The sequence below is a fragment of the Euprymna scolopes genome, chromosome 44, assembly GCF_053919585.1.
Source record: "Euprymna scolopes isolate OS-2025 chromosome 44, ASM5391958v1, whole genome shotgun sequence".
Lineage (NCBI taxonomy): Eukaryota > Metazoa > Mollusca > Cephalopoda > Sepiida > Sepiolidae > Euprymna > Euprymna scolopes.
Window position 1 is genome coordinate 18,000,279 of NC_136525.1, and position 12,745 is coordinate 18,013,023.

The following is a 12,745-nucleotide window of genomic DNA, read 5'->3' on the forward strand; positions in this document are numbered from 1 at the left end:
TTGCTCCATTCGCAGAACATTTTAATGCAATGTAAATTTCTAAAAGAAAAAAAAAAATTAAATTCACTTACCACATTTATTTAAGAGGTAGCAAAATCATTGTTTACTTTTGGAGTTTTCAAAAGACCTTAAGCGGAACAGTATGGGAGTTGAAAACTCCCAGCCTAACTTGATTGTCGTCCTTTAACTCAGAAGAGCGACCTAGCTACGTCACTTCCTGTTCCTCATATTTCTTCCTCTTTTGCGCTGGACCTTCAAGCAGTTAAGATGTAACAAACACCGCTCCAGGTAGCATCGGCCACCACAACGCCCTGACTAGCCAGTCAGCCTTTCACAGCTACCGATCGCAAGTAACGTTACTCATCTTTCAACGAACTTTCATTCTTTCTATCGCTTCTTCATGTATATTTATGTAAATAAATTGCATTTCTTTCGCTGATATATAATGGTATGTTTTCGTCTTCATTATGCGACCTTTTGCCTTTTCAATTCCTCTACCATTAAATACATACACCATCATACACATGGGGACGGGGTCGTCTATCACACAGCAGATCATCCTGTCCCCAACACATCTGGTGACCCCGACGTGGTATTTCTTCAAATGGTGACCTAACGAACGCTGAACAATCTTCGTTCCCAAAAACATTTAAAACGTTCTTACTGTCGCAATGAAGCAACTCTATCTTTTCACCCTGCTACTTAATAAATAAAAAAATTCTCTCGTTCTCTATACAGTGGACATTATATATATATATATATATATATATATATATATATGCATGTTTTTTCTCCAATTTTCTTTTCTCTAGCTTCCAGCTAACTAGGAAGGGAGTATTGTGGGAGTTGAAAACTCCCAGCCTAACTCGATTGTCGACTTAACTGAGAAGAGCGACCTAGCTATGTCACTTCCTGTTCCTCATATTTCTTCCTCTTTTGCGCTGGACCTTCAAGCAGTTAAGATGTAACAAACACTGCTCCGGGTGGCATGAGCCACCACAGCACCCTGACTAGCCAGTCAGCCTTTCGCAGCTACCGATCGCAAGTAACGTTACTCATCTTTCAACGAACTCTCATTTTTTCTATCACTTCTTCATGTATATTTATGTAAATAAATTGCATTTCTTTCGCTGATATATAACAATATATTTTCGTCCTCATTATGCGACCTTTTGCCTTTTCAATTCCTCTACCATTAAATACATACACCATTACACACATGGGGACTGGGTCGTCTATCACACAGCAGACCGTCCTGTCCCCAACAACCGTCAGTCAGCATAATATGTAGTTCTAACGTTTTTATTTTTGGATACTTCAAAAAAGCCGACTGACTGTCAAAGTTTTGCACCACGTGATCAGTTTCACTTTAGAGAGGCTGACTGGCTAGTCAGGGTGCTGTGGTGGCCCATGCCACCCAGAGTGGTGTTTGTTACATCTTGACTGATTGAAGGTCCACCACGAAAGAGGAAGAAATATGGGGAACAGGAAGTGACATAGCTAGGTCGCTCTTCTGAGTTAAAGGGCGACAATCGAGTTAGGCTCCCACACGGTTCCGCTTAAGGTCTGTCGAAAACTACAAAAGTAAACAATCATTTTGTTACCTGTTAAATATTTACTCGTTTCATTCCAAAACGCTCATTTATTGAAAAGTGTGTGCAATAAAACAATTTTATAATGAAAGCAACATTGGGTTTTTATAAAATAGTTTTTTTTCTCCAAACAAATAATTTCAATGAAACATTTTTGAATTAAAGGGTCAACAAAAAATTAATTTAAATGAAACTGAAAAATCATTATCTAGTTTAATTTTTGTTATTTTTCGGTCAGAGTTTAAAATACCGATTTCTACCTCGCATTTTAATGACAGGTGTGCGAAGAAAATGGTGTCTGCATTTTTGGTGATAAACTGTAGAAGTACCCTCGAGACCTATATGTTCTATCAGATGTTTTTGATAAACTTGAACTGAGATATCTCAAGGTTGTGTTAGGTGTCAAAATCAACACCAGTAGAAATAAAGTTCAACTGGAAGCTGCTTTCTCCGACTACTTGAGAAAAAAATCCAGTCGATTCATTTTCACCTCCAAAGCACACACACACACACAAAAAAAAAGTCCCTTAGTGAATCTGCTGAACATTCAGATAACTCCTGCAGTTGTGATGAAGAACCATCTCAGGATATCTTCAGTTATGAGCATCAAGGACAATGGTTGCTGTCGACTATGACACCAACTTTTACATTGACCAAGTCATTGAGGTTATATCTGCATACAGCACTGTAATAAAATTTTTATTGCAAACCAAAGGTAGAAAAGATTTTTTTCGATGGCCTTTGTCAGATGACATTGCACAGGTAGAGTCAGCATTTGTTTACAGATTTGGTTTTGAGGTAATGCCAGTTTCAAGTGATGATAGGATTTGGAGTGTTCCTGATATATCTACCATAGAAGAATTCTGAGAGAAAATCAATAAGGAAAGGAATTGTAGTAAGACCTCTGCCTATAAAATATCTTACTTGTTTACTTGTCTTTTTAAGTTGAAAGTTTTTCAATGCTTGAAAAAAAAAAAAAAAAAAAAAAAAAAGACTTGACTTTGTATAACAAAGTTCTAAATCTTATTGTTGTCGGCCCTTTTTTTTGGTGAGTTTAAATTCCCCAAAGTAAAAATATTTCTGTGGCAAAAAGTTTTGTTATTAGAAACAAGCCAAACATTTTTTTTGAATTCCTCACCCAAAAATTAGCAAAGTTGCAAAGTTTTAAGCTTCTACCTTTTTTTACAGCAATTTCAGTAACGTATACTTTTATTTTTACCCTTTTTACCAAATTGTTTGTTCGACTGCTTTTACATGGTCCACAATTGAGTGGTTTTTATCAATTTATAATTAAAAGAAAGAATTATCTTGATCTCTAATGTGTTATGAATCATGCTAAGAAGATTCAATACATTAGCTATTGAAATGAAATTGATATGAACAGTCAAAATTTGCACTTCCGTGTCATATTTGCACCCCCCCCTGTTGGTAGTGGGATTTTGCCTAGTGTTTAGGTTGGTTTCATCTAATAATTATTGCTATCATTAGTATTAATTTTCATTTACCACAAGATGACATTACATTTATAAGGATTTTTCACTTGTTAGTAGCTTACATTTTTAGTTATATACAATGAAATTTGGCTTCTGGACCATGATAGCAAATTTTCAACTTTCCGACAAACTTTGAATGACTAACTTGATGGCTAATTGAGCCACCAAAAATAAATTTGGTATTTTTTCTTTATGGCTTACAAAAATCTATATGACCACATAAAATGTTTTTTTAATTTTTTTTTTTTAGATATAATGAAAATAAAATTTTGGTTTGGAATACCTACTTAAAAATATAAGAAAATCGTAGATCTAAGATATTTTTTAACGATGCAATTCTGATTTCCCAAAATACTCGATTCTTACGATTAATGATTCCGATTAATTGTCCCACCACTAATAAATACCCCAACAAACCAGACTAACAGTAAAACACCATCCATCCACTACAGAGGTCCGAAGACTCCAGAAAAGCTTTTATTCTAATAGTTTATTTCCTTTCACTGCTGTAGCAGGAAGAAAAAAAATAAATAATCCGACTGCTTTTTTTGTTTTTTTTAGTAAAAAATAATTACCAAACAATGCCTGCTTGTTTTTTTTTTCTAAGTGTTCTGGCATAAGATTTTTTTTTTTTTTTTTTTTTTTTTTACACAGTGATCACCACTTATCAAGGCCCGGAAGCCACTCAGGGATAAGGGTTATTGCAAGTACATTACGTTAGTGTGGAGATTTGATGAAGTGTTTAATTTAGAGGGCGGTTCATTAGGAATTTGTTAACATTGGACTTGAAGACATCCAAGTTGTAGTCCGGAGGGAAGCAGGCAGACGGAACAGAATAACAAAACCCTGCCATCTCAACACTAGCTTAAGTCTTGCCGCCACTAAAGGACCACACATCCATCTCACCCAGCACACATTTTTCTTTCTACACCCCCCCCCCCGACCTCATGTTGGTATTAGAGAGCCATTTCTCACCTTCGACTTTACACAACCATCTTTTTATTTATTCATTTATTTATTTATTTTTTTTACATGGAGATCACCACTTATCAAGGCCCGGAAGCCACTCGGGGATAAGTGTTATTGCGTGTACAGTAATCAATGGGATAGTATCGTAGCAATAGTTAGTATTGGAGATTTGACAGGGCTCTATGGATAAATTCATCTTAAGTTGACCTTTGACAACTAAATATTTTTGTTTACTAGCCAAATAGAAAATTTACCTAGCCAGATTCACATGAATTTTGGAGTATGACATCTTCGTTCCGTGACGAGTACATACATCATAAAGATCTTTCTGTATATTTTTAACAAGTGTAATTCTAAGTAAACACCTAATTTTATGTTGAGACTTGAAAGTATAAACATTTGTATTTCTTCTTCAAACGGTTTTTCTGAACAAGCTTCATTAAAAAAAAAAAAAAAAAAAAAAAAGAGTATATTGTTCTATTAACCCTTTTATTGTTTAAATAATTTGACTTTGCTCGATTTATTTTTTTTAAAAAGTTGAAAAAACTTTCACTCCATAATGAGCTTCGGAAGATTGTCAGTGAAAAAAAATCACCAAAAGATGAGCGTTTTATTATTTCTAGTCGCCACTTTGAAAAATCACTCGCAAATGGGACTGTTTCACTCGCAATGTAGAGCCCTGTTTGAAAAAGTGTCATACTTAAGAGGACGATTCATCAGGAATTTGTTTATGTTTGATTTGAAGACCAAGTTGTAAATCTCTTCTTCAAATCCAAATTAATACAAAATAACTCGACCTCACAAATTGAAAGTTCCACATATAAATATAGGAGGGGAAACTATTTTCAACCATCTTCTCTTGTGCAAACTTTACTTCTCCTTCCGTCACGTTTTCTTTTTGTCACGCTAGCGCTGTACACACTTCCTAATTTGCATATGTGCTTTTTCGGCTACTGCTGCTAATATCTATGCAAACCAGCTATACGTGCTCATATGCGCTGTTCCACTGTTTAGCTTTTGGAATTTCATTCACGCTCCCCGTCTCCCCACCAATTGTAAAAGAAACTTAAATACAATGTAAACAAACACCCTGCTGTTCAATTTCTCAATTAAACTGTCTATGTATCTATATATCTAGAAAAGTGAACATGTCTGTCTGTGTGTATATTTCCCGATGCAATAACTGTCAATTTTTAGTCTACAGACTCGAAATTTGATATACAGGGTACTGAGATTTGGGAAAATCGATGTGATCGGTTTTCGGCCAGAAATTTGGCTGTTAATGGGTCATGGTTCAATGATTTGACCTTTGACAACTCTACCAAACTCCTTCGACAATTTTGGGTCTAAACACTTGAAATTTTAGATATAGGTTCCTTGGACATGGATCTAACGTAATAACTTGATTTGAGCCCAAAACAATAAATGTTAAGGGGTCATAATAGGGGTCAAAGTTAAAAAAATTGTTTTTTTTTCCCCTCAACATACACCTCCAAACACCCAGGCAACGCCGGGTACCCATGCTAGTAATCTATAATCACTAAAGTCCTTTCATTTCATCGGCCATCCACTAGACTTCGAAGTTGGTTTTGTACTCTGCAGAAAAAAAAAAAGCCTTGCTTGGAGTGAAGAAAAGGGTGGAAGTGATAAAAATTGACCAGAGATAAAAATCAATTCAGAGATGGGTTCGAAGTCAATTTCTTAAAAGCATCTAACACATGCTAGGGCTTTTATGTTGCGAGTGAAAACAGTCACATTTGGAAGCGATTTTTTTTTTTCCACGTGGCAACTCAAAATAAAACATTTATCTTTTTGTGATTCTGTTTATTCACCGACAAGCTTCCAAAGTTCATTACTGAGTGAAAAAAATATCTTTAACTTTTATTTGTTTTAATAAAACGAACGAACAAAGTCAAATTATTTGAACAATAAAAGGCTTAACAGAACAATATACGTTTTTTTTGTTTTTTTTTTAAACAAAGGCTGTTAAAAAAAAAAAAATCCATAGAAATCTGGTTTTTTTTTTAAACCAATGTATTTCATATATATTTACATATTGAAGAGTTTAGCTCCCAAATATTTGGCAGTTTATTAAAAATATTTTCCGCAAAAAATTAAACAAAATAAATTACGCAAGTTAATTAATTTATCATTTCCATATGATTGGACAACATTTAAAAGGTTTTCAGGTATTCTGAAAATGAATATCGCATGTAAAATTGCCGACAAATAGTTTGTTATGCTTTCGTTATGCTTTCTGACAGCAAACCAAACAATGCATGATTGCATGGCAAGACAATGGAAAATTTTTAGTTTATCGACTCCTCGGCATTCACCTTTAATTTGTCGACTATTATAGGTTTTCGGGTACGCTGAGAACGAATATCGCATTTATTTTCGGCGCAAACCTGCAGTTATTCGTATTTGAAGACATTCAGTATCCAACGTAATCAGTATTGTTTTTGCTGGCGGCTCGTATAATAAAATGCATTCAAGAACAATTTATTTTAAAAGAAAACATTAAAAAGTTCAAAATTATAAACAGTTCTATTTACATTGTTTAAAATTAAAAAGGTTTGTGAACAATATTTCTTTCCAAATTATAAAAAAAAAAAAATCTATTTCTGTTGTCTAAAATTAAACTGTTCTATTTATATTATTTATTATATAATACAATTCTGTATATATCGTTTAAAATAAATAATTGTTTATCATTTTAAGAAAATATTCTGTTAAAGTGCACGCATATTTTTGGTGCAAAACTATGGCCACCATTTTTAACATAAAAAATTATGTTTAATATTCGAAAAACTACGTATTTGCGGAAAATTTAAATGCGATATTCGTTTTCAGCATAGTCAAACCCCCATAGAAGTCGACATTTCAAAGGAAAATGTCCAGATGAAAACCAAGTAAAAAAATCATTATCAAATTATCATTTAAAATTATAAAATGTTTGGTACTTATGTATTTTTGTTACCGTGCTGAAATAATATTTTGAAAGCCATTCTTAACATGGGAACAGGAGGGTGTTTTGTAACAATTATGTGCTTCCACATAATAATTTTTAAAAAAAAGTGCTTTCTGTTTAATATATCGTGTAAGGTTCTGTTTAAAATTAAAAAAATGTTTAAAATAAATAAGTAAAAAGTGAGAGAAAAAAGATATTGTGAAAAAAAAAAAAAAAAAAAGATCGTGAAACGTTTTAAAAATAAGTTGGGTTTTTTTTTTAAGTGAGAGAAAAAAAGAAAAAAAAAGGGTGCTAGTGCACTTACTGATTCCGCGCTATTTTTTTTTTTTTTTTAATCGTATTTCTAAGTTTAAAGTTTTGTTTTTTTATTCAATTGTAAGGGTACTTGTGCATTTAACGAACCAGACGTAACTCAGCATTTGTTCGGCTTTGTCCGGCGCATGATGACGTCAACAGCCGGATATAACCGAGCGTTGCCGATTAAGCAGACGAGAATTTCGCTATCAATTGGAAGAGTGTCACAACTCAAGAAACGCTTATTTGAAGAGAGTTAAAAAAAATTTGTTTTAAAAAGGGTAAATGTTTCGTTTAGGTCCACCTCCACAATTTTCTTTAAAATTGTGACATTTATAGGTTTTCGACTATGCTGAATACGAAAATCGCATTGAAATGTTGCAGAGATAAGTAGTTATCAAGATAGAAGAAAAAAATGCATTATGCACGGTAATTTTGGCGGCCATTTTTTTTACGCGCATGCGCGCGCGCCCTAAGCAATCAGAATTTTACACGAAGGAAAAAAAAAAAAAAAAAAAAAAAAAAAATGGCCGCCAAAATTACCGTGCATAATGCATTTTTTTCTATCTTGATAACTACTTATCTCTGCAACATTTCAATGCGATTTTCGTATTCAGCATAGTCGAAAACCTGTAATTGTCGTCATTTTAAAGAAAATTGTGGAGGTGGACCTAAACGAAACATTTACCAAACTTTTGCCAGCAACGGAAATTGTTGGCAGAAGAGAAAAGGTGTTTACATTTTGGCTAGGATTGTGTACTTGCAAAGAGAACAAGCCTTTCCGACGGTTACGGTTGGAGGTGTAGAAGTGTAACATGTCGTCGATGGACCTCCATTAGGATTGGGACCTTCTTCTCAAAATCCCGACTAACCATCGCATGTATAAGAAAAACAATATACTTATGGACGTTCGAGATGGCATCTACAAAAAATCTCCATCGCGATTGTGGGTTACGTTCTCGCCACACAATCGTGGATTGGAAAATTTGCTGCGTGATATATGCAGGGACTATTTTCTTAGGAATCCCCGGCAGATTGGAGGCCCAGGCCATAACGGTAGAAATCGACGAGTCTGTTTTTAACCGCCGGCAGACTTGTAACACCGGTGGTCTGGGTCTTCGGTGGATACGACCCCGCCGAAAAGGAGGGTTTCTTGGTCACTGTACCAAATAGGAAGGCCGAAACCCACCTTCCACTAATAAATATAAATAATATATATATATATATATATATATATATATAATAAAGGGGTTTGTATTACTGTACACAGATTCGAAAAAGTTGTCAAAAAAACAAATATATAACATTATCAAAGGCAAGATAAGTTACTTTTCTATCAAACTTTTCTACAAATCCTTGTTTCTGGCGAAAAAAAATGTACAAATAATCCTTGTTCCTGCCCCCCCCCCTTTTTACGTTAAAAATTGAAAAAAAAAAAAAAGTTAACAAAAAAAAAAAAAAAACTTGTCTTATATGTATTTATTTTGAAAACAGAAAACAATTCCAAACAATAATTAAAAAAAAAAAAAAAAAAGATCGTGAAACATTTTAAAATAAAAAGTAAAAAGTTTGGTACTCCTGCAGTATTTTACCCACCGATTTCACGATCTTAGCCGAGCGTTGATCGACATCCATCGGAAAACGCCGGAACATGGCGAGCGGTACGATACTCTATCAGCCAATCAGGGCGCTTCAAACGAACGCGCAGCAGACGAATAATTTTCATTGAAATTACACACATAGCGTTTCATTTCAGTTATTTTATTGTTCAAAGTAAAAATACACAGCCTTTCATTTCAGCTATTTAATTTAGCGATAAAAAAAAAAAAAATAAAAAAAAACGGGAGCTGTTGGAAACATATTTATGCGAATTTATGTGGAGACAAAAATTTGGACACAACCCTTGTCTCCATAATAAATCAAATCGCGGAAGGCTACCCGGTTGGGAAGGAGCTTCTTTCCACATCCTCTGAAAACCCTTTGCTCCCTACTTTGCTTCTACAGTCAGTAGAAAATCTTCCAGTCGGAACTAAAGATAAACAGTAATTGTTGTCCCCCCCCCCTACAAACATTACTGAGAAAAAAAAAAACATTGCTACTGTTTAATAACGTTTTGTTAAAAACAAACAAAAAAAAAATCATTGGAGTGTTTATTACTGTTGCTTACCCCCCCCCCCAAAAAAAAAGCTATCGGAAAACAAAATGAACCAAAAAAAAAAAAAAAAAAAAATTCAACAAAATAAATTTATTTTACTTTAAAAAAACTTACGGTAAGTGTTTGTGATTTATTTTATCCAAATTTTTTGTATTAATTTTATCCATTTTGTTGTGTGTGTGTGTGTAATATCTTTTCCTTGTAATGGTGTTGCTATTCACATACTTTTAGCGTTCTTGCACCGTAGTAGCTCCGAATTCTCGGCTTTCGTCGGCGTTAACGCCGAAAGCGTTCGTCAACGCTCGGCTAAGATCGTGAAATCGGTGGGTAAAATACTGCAGTACCAAAAGTTTATATATTATTGCCATGGTAACGTACCGGTGATTAGGGAAATTAGTTCCTTTTATGTGATAAAGGGTTCGAGATTATTTTTCCACCTAAACTACAGACATGCAGAAGTGGGTCCAGAAGACGAGCCTCGTCCTGAAAAATCTGAACAGTTAGGTTATGTGACACCGGTGCCGGTGCTTCTATCATTATTGACCCTTTGAATAATGTACAAAGCATGAGCCAAATAAATGTTCGAAGTTTCTTTTTTTTTTTTTTTCTTATAGCTTAACTTGCTTTTATATTTCATCATTTCGTTTTTTAGTAATAAATGCTTCTCCATAAACCGAACTTGTGTCTAACTCTGCCCTCGTGGGGAGGCAAGTAAATAGGAAGAAATATGACCGCTTAAAAACGTTTTGACTCCAATAAAAGCATTACAATTTGGCCTTCGGGACAAGATCAAAGTGTAGTATCTGTTCAGATGCTGCGCTGCACTTCTATTTCTTGTTCTCTTTCGGTGGAGGAGAAATCCTTCACGACTGAGACAATTTTTATTTTTGTACCTTTTCTCCACGTTAAAAAACGACCCTGTTCCGTGGGGAGGCATAGTAAATAGGTACAATAATACATTTAAACCCTGAAGAATTTCGTCATGCGTACGCCCTTGTTGTTCAACTAGCCACTACTTGAGTTTTAAACTTAAAAAAAAAAAAAAAAAAGCTTTAAAATAGTAAAAACACTAAAGCTTTTTACGCTTGTCTGTTTTTTTTTTTTTGGAAGGGAGGTTTAAGGCGCCCCTATTATCCCAAAGACCCAGCTATGTAAACACTTTGCAATATTTTTCAATAATTATTTATAAAACAATTATTTACAATCAATTTTTATTTAAAATTAATAAATCATTTCCTAAAATATTTTGTTTATATATGTTTACATTTTGTTAAGTAAAATTAAGAAATTAATTAAAAATATTGTTTATATCCATCTTCATTCAAAAGGGTTACCTTTTTGGTAGCTTCACCGGTTGTTAACCTAAATTTTCCGAATGTCAGAGCGAGACCTACTTCTTTAAGTTCCACAAATTTTTTTTTTCTTTTGAATGACGACTTTAAGAGATTTTTGACTATGCTGAATACGGAAATCGGGGTTTGTATTGTACACAGATTCGAAAAAGTTGTCAAAAAACATATAACAAATGAATGTTATTAAAGGCAAGATAAGTTACTTTTCTACCAAACTGGATATATTTTTCGTGTTTTTATCCAATGTAACATGTTTATTCAGCTCGAAAACCATACAGTGTTTACCGATGTATTGTAACATTCAAGATGGCGTCTTATTCTCTCTTTAACACGTTAAGTGTGGGAAAAGATGTTATAAATAAAAAACCGGATAAAATACTGTTAAAAACTCGCTCAATATATGTTACCGTGACATAGGTTGACATATATTCGGCGGGTTTTTAATAGTATTTTGTATAGTTTTTTTTTTATTTATAACACCTTTTCCCAAACTTACGGTGTTAAAGAGGGTGTGAGACGCCATCTTGAATTTTCGAATACTGTATATTTTCGAGCTGAATAAATATGTTACATTGAATAAAAACACGAAAAATATATCCAGTTTGGTAGAAAAATAACTTATCTTGCTTTTGATAACATTTATTACCCATTTATTTGTTATATATTTGTTTTTTGACAACTTTTTCAAATCTATGTGTACAGTAATACAAACCCACAAGTTTTGTTTTTTTAATATATATAAAAAGTACGATTGTTGAATGCTATTTTTTCTATTACTTTCGTTTTTTGGGGACTGGTGCGGGGGGGGGGCGAGCACACAAAAAAAGATTACAACGGAAAGAAATTTAAATTTCCGTTCCATTTTATACAACAACCGTAAAACAGAGCATTCTCCGCAAGTTTTATCATTTGTTTTAATTACATTTTCACACCAATGTGCATTGTAAACCAAATTCAAGAATAATTTTAATAAAATATTTCATAATTCATTTTCATAAAATTCTTGTCTTAAATTTATTTTTGAATGGAAAAAAAAGTTGTGAATTCAAAACTCCCGGAAAAAGTTAAGCAAAAAAAAAAAAAAAAAAAAAAAAAAAAAAAAAACACGTGTCTTTATTTACATTTTTTTCTAGTAATTAAAATTATTCAACGAAATAAATAGCTTTAAATTATAATTAATATAGCAACAAAATAAAATATATACATAAAAACAAATAATACATACCTGAGTCCTGGAAAACAAGTCCAACAATAAAATAAAGTACCTAAAGTTTTACAAGAAAAAGTAAATATGTTTAAAACTAAACCGGAAGTAAATAAATACGCATGACGGAAGTTGTACGCTTTTTATTTTTCGTTAGACTCATATTCTGAAAGTGATTTTTTTTTTTTTTTTTTTTAGATTATTGACTCCACAAAAAAATCTTTGGCACTTGTGCATTTTTTGCGTTTTTAGGACAAATTTTGGTTAATTTGTAGTTTAACGGCGTAAATTCTCTGACAGACATAAAACCATAAAAAAAAACTATGTTTTTTTAGGTAAATGTTTACTTTAACTACAACAGAACACCGATCAATAAAATTTGTTTTTTATTGGTTTTCGGGGTCGCTGACAACGAATCTGATATTCAAATCCGTCGCAAATTTACCGTTTGCATGGTATTAACCCCCTAAACTCTCGTACTATTTTGTGCCAACTCACTGCCATCGGTTATGCTATTCTTACATGATGCGTTCGCGCATGAACGCGCGTAGTAAGGTGACTTGTCACATCGCGGATGAATTGTTTAGCAACAGAACAAAAAAAATGTGGTTCATTTTTCTGTGTTGCGTAGATTTTTTATGCTTTTTTAATTGATCTAAAAATATAAGTTTTCACGAGCGGTTTACAAAAGCATTTTTATTTTTCGTTTTTTTTT

General features: G+C 33.2%; 1 protein-coding gene across 3 annotated transcripts in view; it reads right to left on the bottom strand.

Moving 5' to 3' along the window:
* The window catches only part of LOC145268718 (COP9 signalosome complex subunit 1-like), an 87,984-nt gene extending 75,801 nt beyond the window's left edge, over nt 1–12,183 (bottom strand). Inside the window, exon 1 of one of the 3 annotated variants that reach the window (XM_080124266.1) lies at nt 12,052–12,183. The gene's annotated coding sequence lies outside the window, so the exon portion shown is untranslated. Of the gene's footprint in view, nt 1–9,588; nt 9,703–9,852; nt 9,957–12,051 lie in introns of those variants that run through there. The other 2 variants (XM_080124267.1, XM_080124268.1) reach the window with 2 other exon arrangements.
* Nucleotides 12,184–12,745: the final 562 nt, after the last annotated feature.